Here is a 10392-nt window from a genome sequence, read left to right as displayed (position 1 = left end):
GGACTCCAGGATCACGCCCTGGGCCAAAGGCAAGCACTCAACCGCTGAGCCGTCCAAGCATCCCAAATATTTCATTTTTAAAAAGTAATCTCAAAAAAAAAAAAAAGTAATCTCTACACCCAACATGGGGCTTGAATCTACAACCCCATGATCAAGAGTTGCATCCTCTACTGACTAAGCCATCCGGGTGCCCCTACCTTTAGTATTTTTTTTTTAAGTTATTTTCCTGTTGTTTCTTTTAGGATTATAATGTGCATCTTAACTTTTAAAAATATTTGCTGCAATTTAATACATTTTAATTCTGTTAAGATAATGAAAATTTGCTTTGTTTTTTAAAGATTTTATTTATTTATAAATGAGAGACACAGAGAGAGACAGAGACACAGGCAGAGGGAGAAGCAGGCTCCATGCAGGAAGCCCGACGTGGGACTCGATCCCAGGTCTCCAGGATCACGCCCTGGGCCGAAGGCATCGCTAAACTGCTGAGCTACCCGGACTGCCCTGAAAATTTGCTTTAATGTAGTTTTATTTTCTCCTCTTTCATGCTTTGATTCTTGTAAATCCAACAATACAGTGTTAAAGTTATTATTTTACATAATCTTATATTTTTAAGTCTGTTAAGAGAAAAGAGAAAAATGTGTGTATGGTTTTGATAATTACTTATATAAGTAGCAATATAGAAATTCTTCATTGCTCTCTATTGATTTGAATTATCATCTGGTGCCATTCCCCTATAGGCTAAAGGATAGTATGTCTTGTGATAGACATAGACTCTTCTGCCTCTGGGAAATCACTTTCACTGACAGAGAATCTGGGTGTCATCATCCGCTGCTCCAAACAGAGTGAGCCCTTTTCTTTTTTTCTTTTTTTTTTTTTAGAGTGAGCCCTTTTCAATGGCAATAGAGAAGCTACTGGTTCTTATGGATTTCCCTCCCTGACAGAACCTCACATTGAGGCCATAGATGGACTCAGCACCAGACTAGAATGCCGTAATGCTGCACAAAGCAATTGCTCAAGCATAAGCACTCCTCAGATTGTTGTATGCCTTTGACCAATTTCCAGAGTGCTGAAATGGTTGTTTTAGGGCAATTTCGTCTATCTTTATAGTTGCTTTTAGGGAAGAGTATTTGAGAGTCTTCTTGTTCAATCATTACCAGAAGTCCTGCCTCAATCACTGTCCCTCCTAACAGTGTTGTAATTAATTTCTTCAACCAAATTCCCTCCACTTTAAATACCTAGAATGGTTTCTGTTTTCCTGACCAGACACAACTCAAACAGCTGTAATCTTTAGGAATTTATTGAAAATCCAGGAACGGGTGCTAATTTGAATAGGAAATCATCCTCAGAGATTTGGTAGCATTCATATGCCCCAGTCTTCAGTTTCTTCACTCAGAAAGTGAACTTAATAACACCTAATTAAATTGTTGTATGGAATAAGTGAGCTGATGTGTGGAAAACATCTGGAACACAATATGAATTAATACAAAGTGAAGTCTAGGGACTCCTGAGTGGCTCAGTGGTTGAGCGTCTGCCTTTGACTCAGGGCTAGATCCCAGGATCCTGGGATCGAGTCCCGCATCGGGCTCCCTGCAGGGAGCCTGCTTCTCCCTCTGCCTGTGTCTCTGCTTCTCTATGTGTGTGTCTCTTATGAATAAATAAGATCTTTTTAAAAATTTTAAAGTCTATTTTTCCTCCAGTTTAAACCCAATTACTCTTACTGTTCCAAGAAATAGCCAGAATATTTCCTCAACAAATTCTTGTAAAAATTCACACAAGGGAACTAGAAAGAATCCAAGTTAATTAAACTGCTCAGTGATTCATCATCTGCCTTTTATTAGCCCTGGTGCCAAATTTCTTCTCATTCCCAACAACAAAACTGTCTAAAGACTCCTAGTTAAGTTTTGTTTTTATGACTGGACTGATTAAAACAAGTTAGCTTTTTTCTCATACTTTAATCTTGTTCTTATTTTTGTAGATAAGCAGCACTTTTAATATTGCAGAAACAGCAGACTTTCCATAGCTCCATGCATAAATTATGATGTTTGCTTGTTAGCAATCCTGTCTGTGACGTCAGTAGCAGAGTCAGCTAACAGTTGCTGGGCAATGCCACAGTCTCGAACTGTAGTGTGGATGTAAATAGATTCCTGTTGCTGAATTTTAGAAAACAAAACACAAAAAACCACCCAAACTTGGTTTCTTACAGTTAAAGTGAATCCAGGGGTCTGCTCTTTGGCTCAGAGAGTGGGAGGTGTCTTCTCATCAAGGTAAGCAAAAATGCCATGTTTTCCTCCCTTATTGGTTCGCTGTATGTGGCTACACTCTTGTAATTATTGATCAAACATTTCAGTCTTGGAATTTTGTCCATTTGAACACACAATGCTTGAAATTTCTATATAATATCCTCAAGTTGTCATTCAGCTTGTATGCCACCAGGGGAAGGAAGTTTATTAACCCCCAAGTAATAGTACTCCTAGGATTTTTGAGATTTTGATTGGAGATGCCCATTCAACCTAAGAGAGAATTTTCTCTTGCTACATGGCTTTCATCCCTTGTTCTGAGAAGCTCCATGGAGCGTTCTTCCCTCTACTGTATGTAGTTCTACAAATAATGAAAACCTCAGCCATGTCTTCATAATTAGACTAACCATTGCTTAAACTGGTCCCTAGGTCATTCAGTTTGCATGCATGAGTCTGTTTTCCATCCCATTTTCCTTCCTCTGAACCTCACATGTCCTTATTTTACTTTTTTACATGTTGCTGCTAGGCCACAATATATTCTATTCTTGCAAGGTCCTGCAAATTACCCCTATTTAGCTCTTTAATATTTTGTAGATGTCTTTCCCCTTGTAGAGATTAAATTAGATGAACATCAAGTCAGAGAAATATTGATACATGTGAGTCAGCATGGGCTAAGACCATGTCACACTTCTGTTCACAGACTGGAAGGGATGGAATCTTTCCTCTCAGAAGACATTGGCTCCATGATACAGAACAAGGCCATTGAGAGAATCATCTCTCCAATGACTGTCCAGCTTTGCCATCTGATCATTTTGATGGAGAAGAAAGACAAGGAAATTGAAGCATTTGCCTGTTTAGAGAAGATGGCAGAGGAATTGGCTCAAGCAAGTGAAGACTTTGTGCAAGTTGCTAAAAGGTAATAATTTCAAAGAACTCTAGCCCTTTTCCCTGACAAGCTTGCAGAAGAAGAAGAGCCTTGTTACGGTATTCTTAAATGCTTTGGAAAGAAGTCAGGTGGAAAAATAAATTGGTATAACATAAAGCAAATCCTACTTATTAGTTAGGGTGTACATAACCCTAACTAATCTTTCTTCTCTTTGCTTTATTTACTTGAGGAAGAGAGGGAGAGTGTACAGGGAGAGAAAGAAGCCCAAGCAGATCCACCCTCAACATGGAGCCTGGTTCAGGACTCGATCTCACGACCCTGAGATTATGACCTAAAACCAAACCAAGAGTCAGTCACTTAACTGAGTCACCCAGACAGTCTGGGGTGTATTTTCATTTTTTTAAAAAAGATTTTATTTGTTTATTTGAGACAGAGATTGAGTCCATGAGAGAGAGCAAGAGAGCACAATCAGGGGGTAGGGGTAGAGGGAGAAGCCGACTCCCTGTAGAGCAGGGAGCCTAGGGGGAACTCAATCCCAGGACCCCGGGATCAAGACCCGAGCCAAAGGTAGACACTTAACTGACTGAGCCACCCAGGTGCCCTGGGGTATACTTTCAATATACAAACATTTCAGGATTAGTTCGGTTTCCTACTAAGAAGCAATTGTATGTTCCATCAAAGTTTCTAGGTTCGTTCTTCTTTCACAGATTATTTCTTATGGTAGAGATAAGACTTTTCAGAGTTGTCTAAACAGAATTTTCATTAGCTGTCATTCAGTGCATTGGGCCTGATTATTAGTTAACCTGCATGGGAATTTTTTTCCGTATTAAATTTAGTTCCAGGGTCCATGTGAAAGAGCCCAGTTCAACAAAACTGAACTCTATACTTGAAACAGAGTTGCATACTACAACAAAAGTTTTACATTTTCACTGCCCCAAACTTAACATAAGCTCAGCAGCTAGACTGCCTGTGTTTGAATGCTGGCCTCAGCCCCTTGCTAGTTGTCTGGCCATGGCTAACTTCTTAAATCTGTGGGTGCCTCATCTGTAAAGGTAGATAATAACCAAACCTCTGTCATAGGACTGTCATCGGTGTATGAGAATAATCCACACAAGTCCCTGAGCACAGTGCCTAGCATACCGTAGCTAATGAGCGATTGCTTCTGGTATATCTTTTTTTTTTAAAGATTTTATTTATTTATTTATTTATTTGAGAGAGAAAGAGAACGCACAAACAGAGGGGAGGGGTAGAGGGAGAGGGAGAAGCAGACATTCTGCTGAGCAGGGAGCCCCATGTGGGACTTGATCCCAGGACCCTGAGCACCCAGGAGCCTCAGATATATCTTTAAAATAAAAGAGGTCTCATAAATATTCCTCTCTTTTTTTGAAAAAGGTTTTTTAATTTATTTGAGAGAGAGAGAGTGGGTGAAAGAGAGAAAGAAAGGGACAGAATCCCAAGCAGACTCCCTGCTGAGCACAGAGCCCAGCACAGGGCTGGATCCCACAACCCTGAGATCATGACCTGAGCAGAAACCAAGAGTTGGTAGGTTAACCAACAAAGCCACTCAGGTGGCCTGGTATTTCTCTCTTTCATCCAACAAGTATTAATTGACCATGTAGTAAGGTGGCAGGTACTATTCTAAGTGCTGAAATATAGCAGTGAATAAGACGTTCACAGTTCCTGCCTTCAGGAGCAATGGAGCAAACAGAAAATGCAACAATTAACAAAAATGCAAATTAAAATGGGTAGATACTCTTTTTCTGGAAAATTAAAAATTCGTGACGAGGTAGAAACAAGCTAAATGTCCTAGTTTAGTAAAGCATGATATAACTTTATGGTGAAACATAAAATACAAAATAGGTGCTAAAAATGTGGATGAACATTTGTTAGGGGAAATTTGTAGCATTATTTTATGTGGTTACCAAACAAAAATTGTAAGCTAATATAGAGCTAGAATGAAGACTGAAAAAGTATGAAGCTGTCATAACAACTGTTCCAGCAAGGGTTCCCAGTGGATGCTAAAATTGGTGGGCAAATGTTTAATAGGAGCAAGATATTTATAATGTCTCAAGGTATCTTCTGGCAAAGTTTTTATTAACTACAAAGGAGAAAGTAGTCATTTTTTGTTTTGTTTATTAAAACCAGAATGTTTATTGTGACTAATCATTGAAATCCTTAAGATGAACTGCAACAGCTGCCCTCTTGGGCTTAGGTGTCGTTCCTTCAGGGAATCCATGCCTGAATCTGCAGTATACAATTTTTAGGAGCCTCATTGGACCAGTCCCAGTGGAATTTTTATCCTTTATCCTTGGCACTCCAGTTATACTTTCTCTTCCGCTTGGCAGGCTAACCACATTTGCCACAGGTGGACGGACTTCTGTAGGTGGTAGGCCTTAGAGCCACAGTGGTGGCACAACATGTCTTATTGCAACGCTTCCAAACGATGACGTCCCCTTCATCATCTTGTTTCCACGGCAGACCCCCGAAAGTAGTAGTTTTAAGGAAGAGAAGGCCTTACCTGAGTGATCAAAGTTAACATTATTATTATTGGGAGAAAAATACGATATGCCTGTTGATGTGATGCAGTGAGAAGGACAAAGCACCATTTCTGGGGAATTACTTCCTAAAATGGATAATGAGAATCTGTTAATAAAACAGACAAACCCAAGCTGAGGGACTTTCTACAAATAACTGGATTGTACTCAGTTTGGGAAGATGAAATATCTTATTTCATCATAAAATATTTTTTAAATAGATAAGCTGGTAAATTCTGTTATATTTATATGTATATTTCAAATATATATTTGTGGCTTTTAAAAATATTTTACTTATTTATTCATGAGAGACACACAGAGAGAGGCAGAGACATAGGCAGAGGGAGAAGCAGACTCCCTGGGTGGAGCCCGACGCAGGACTCAATCCCAGGGCTCTGGAATCATGACCTGAGCCAAAGGCAGATACTCAACCACTAAGCTACCCAGGCATCCCTGTATTTGTTATATATATTGCAACACACACATACAAAAAATATAGAGTTGGGGACTGGATATGATCTGACTCCAGTTATGTAAAAAGAAAAAAAATCATAGAAAGAAACTTGCCAGAATATTTAACAATGTACTTAGGTGTTTTATAGTAATACTCTTTTGTACATTCCAAGTTTTTTTAATGTAATGCATTTATAACCACAAAAAAAGCACACAAAATTTTGAGAATAGGTAAACATCTTTTTTGTCTGTTTCAGTATGAATGCCTTTTTTGTATTGTCTGTTTCAGGCAAGTAAAATATTTAGAAAGAGAATTATCTGTGCTCATGACCATGGGAAATGATCCAGGTCACCAATCAGGACAATACTGCAAATAATTCATATTCTGACTTGGATTTGGCTCCATGGGCTTTCAGGGCAACTCCTTGAGCACTTCTCAAGATAGGCCAAATGGAGGCAATCAGCACAAAATGTGATAAGTGTCTGGCTGGCAAGTTCCCCTGTCTCTCTCTGCTGGGTAAGCTCTCAGGAAGCCAGAGAGAACCTGCCACGTCAGCAGACTAGTGTTGGGAGCAAGACAGGGCTTCAGGAAAGACCCCACAAGAAGAGGTCTATACAAGTACATGTTTCCTTTTGCTTAAAATGTATCTTATGACAAACATTTAGAAAATATGAATGCAATGAGGAAGAAAATAATTGTCCACAAGCCTACTGCCTAAAGATAACCACTGTGAATATCCTGGTATATATTGATTACAGATAGTTCCCCTTTTTCTCTCTCTCCTTTGCACTCCCTCTTCCCATTCTATTTTCTTTCCCTGTCTCTCCCTTTTCCTTTTTTATTCATGTAAAAAAATTGCATAAGTTTATCTATCTCATACTGGTATCTCTAGTTCTAAACTTTTTTTTTTTTAAGATTTTATTTATTTATTCATGAGAGACATACAGAGAGAGGCAGAGACATAAGCAGAGGGAGAAGCAGGTTCCCTGTGGGGAGCCCGATGTGGGACTCCATCCCAGGATCCTGGGATCATGATTTGAGTCAAAGGCAGATGTTCAACCACTGAGCCACCCAGGTGCCCTTCCGGTTCTAATCTAACACCACAAGGTCCTTCCCTACCTTCCCATTTCCTTATTGGGATCTTCTTTCTCCAACGGTGAGAATCCTGGCTCTCACCATCCACAATATATCCACTGATCTCTTCAACCCTAGGGTACACATCAAAGAGTTGCAAACTTAACCTATACCCCATGTGAGAAACAAATGGACTAACTAAAGAGCAGTATTTGTGTGTAGTTCTTACTGTTTTTAACCTGACCCTATCCAGGAAAAACACTGTTCTCCAGTTACTTAGGCTAGTTCTTTTTTTTTTTTTCCTCACCTCTTTCAGAGTTGCTATGTTACCCATTTGTCATCATATTAGTTTTGTACTGTTGCATTTCAAGTTGCCACAGTCTGAAACAGCACATATTTATTATCTCACAGTGTCTGTGGGTCAGGAGCTGGTCCACTGCTTCGGGTCTCAGCAGACTGGGTGAGCTGTGTGACTCAGGTGGCAGCTAGGGCTGTAATATCTGAGGCTTGAGTCCCTTTTCCAAGCTCACTAGTCATTGGCAGAATTGTTTCTCAGGGTTGCAGAATTGAGACCTGGTCTTCTCCACAATGTGGCAATTTGCTTCTTCTAGGCCAACCAGAGAATATCCTTGCTTCTTCAAATCTGTCTCTTCAAGAAGGACCCACATACCCTCTTTTGAAGGGTCACCTGATTTGGTCAGCCCCATCCAAGATATCCCCATTTTTATTAACTCAAGCCAAATGATTAGAGATTCTAATTACATCTAACAACATCTCCTTTTCCACATAGCACAACTTGATCATAGAACAACATCTCATCTTATTTGAAGGTCCCACCCACATATAAGGGGAGACCATTATACAGGTAGTGTGCACGAAAGGATGAGAATTTTGGGTCCATCCTAGAATTCTGACAACTTTATTAACTAGTTAATTTTTTCCTTTTTGCATGTCATTTTTGGGTTTTCCTCCACATGCTAGTTGATTTTAACACGTATATTTTCTTAGGGGTGCCTGTGTGGCTCAGTCAGTTAAGCATCCAACTCTTGATCTCAGCTCAGGTCTTGATCTCAGGGTTGTTGTGAGTTCAAGCCCCATGTTGGACACTACGTTGGGCATGGAGACTACTTAAAAAATAATAATAATAAAATAGAATAAAATAAAATAATAACATGCGTATTTTCTTATATTTTCCTTTTTACATAAGGGTAACATACTGTAGACATAGTTTGCATTCTAATTATTTTACTTAACAGTATATCCTGGAGATCTCACATGTCATTTCATAGAAATTTTCTTTGCTTTTTTACACAATGGCATAACATTCCATCATTTGTATGAGTGCACCATAATTTACTTAACCACTTTCCTATATTGGGCATTTAGATTGTTCCCAAAAGTTGAAATTACAAACGATGTGGCAATGAATAACTTTTTTTTTAAGATTTTATTTATTTATTCATGAGAGACCCAGAGAGAGAGAGGCAGAGACATAGGCAGAGGGAGAAGCAGGCTCCCCTTAGGGAACCCAATGTAGGACTCAATCCCTAAACTCCAGGATCATGCCCTGAGCTGAAAGCAGGGGGCTCAACCACTGAGCCATCCAGGAGTCCATGGCAATGAATAACTTTATATATGTTTACTTTCATGTTGTTGGAAGTGGTAATTTCCTGGTAATGACGTTACTGGTTAAAATATATTACACGATATATATTGAATACATCAAAATATATAATAGGTTATTAACCCTTTATAATGTATTTTGGGTTACATTATTAATCCAATACTCACATTGTTAAGTGATAAAAGCAAAGTGTACAATGCAAAGTTATATTAGGCTTATAAACATTGAATATATTATATATTCTAAAGTTATTAGCTCTTTGTCATATATTGAAAATATCGTCTCCTAGTTTGCCATGTCATTTGATTTAATATAATTTATTTTGCCAAAAAAATTTATTTTGCCATGCAAATTAAAAATTTTTTATATAGTTAAATTTATCGACCTATTTTTTATTGCTTTTGAATTTTTAAAAGGTTTTTATTTATTTATTTGAGAGTGAGAGATTGAGAGCCAAAGAGAGAGCACAAGCAGGGGGAGTGGCAGAGGGAGAAGCAGGCTCCCTGCCAAGCAGGGCTCAATCCCAGGACCCAGGGATCACGATGGGAGTCAAAGACAGATGCTTAACCGACCGAGCCACCCAGGGTGAATTTTGAATCATAGTTACAAAAACCTCCCTATACCAAGATTAAACAGGCATTCATTTGTGTTTTCTTCAAGTACTTATATAATTTTGACTTTACATTAGATTCCCTAATCCATTCAGAATTCAATCTTGTGTGTATTTTGAAATAGCTATCTAACTACATTTTTCCAGATGGCTACTCAGTTGTCCCAGTACTATTTATCATAAAGTCTATCTTTACCCAAATAATTTGAGGTGCCACTTTTACTTTTTTATGTGGGGGTCAATTTTTAAAAATTAACTGCAGTACATTGTGAATGAAAAATTTTAGTGTTTGTATGTAGTATTGTCTCCTTCTAGAGAAAGTTTAATTTATTGTGGTATGCAATTAATGTAGGGAAAAGTCACACTTATCTAATTAAAGCCTTGAGATGATTCAAGACGAATTTCACTCTTTGTAAGAAGATACCTATTTCCCACTTGTTCTTACTTCCAAGATGTAGCCTTCTGCAGGGGGTGGGGGGTGCGGGGGTCTCAGCTGAAATCCTGGGCTGTTCATCAGGTTCCCTTCACATTGACAAGACTTAAACTCTTTTTTTTCTTTTAAGATTTTATTTATTCATTCATGCATGACACAGAGAGAGGCAGAGACACAGGAAGAGGGAGGAAAAGCAGGCTCCCCGCCGGAGCCCCATGCGGGACTCAATCCCAGGACCCAGGATCATGTTCTGAGCCAAAGGCAGATGTTCAACCACTGAGCCACCCAGGCATCATGACAAGACTTAAATTCTCATTTTTGTTTTCTCAGAAGTCATGGTATAGCTGCCATTTTGTTTTTTCTTTTTTTTTAAGATTTCATTTATTTATTCATGAGAATACACAGAGAGGAGAGAGAGAGAGGCAGAGGGAGAAGCAGGCTCCATGCAGGGAGCCTGACGTGGGATTCGATCCCGGGTATCCAGGGTCACGCCCTGGGCCAAAGGCGGCGCTAAACCTCTGCGCCACCCGGGCTGCCCTA

General features: G+C 39.1%; 1 pseudogene; it reads right to left on the bottom strand.

The window, feature by feature from the left end:
- Positions 1–5282: 5282 nt before the first annotated feature.
- On the bottom strand, positions 5283–5585 carry LOC119877192 (annotated as a pseudogene).
- Positions 5586–10392: the final 4807 nt, after the last annotated feature.

Source organism: Canis lupus, chromosome 17 (genome assembly GCF_011100685.1).
Source record: "Canis lupus familiaris isolate Mischka breed German Shepherd chromosome 17, alternate assembly UU_Cfam_GSD_1.0, whole genome shotgun sequence".
NCBI classification, from domain to species: domain Eukaryota; kingdom Metazoa; phylum Chordata; class Mammalia; order Carnivora; family Canidae; genus Canis; species Canis lupus.
The sequence above is the reverse complement of the archived record's forward strand: the minus strand, read 5'-3'. Positions and strand labels throughout refer to the sequence as shown.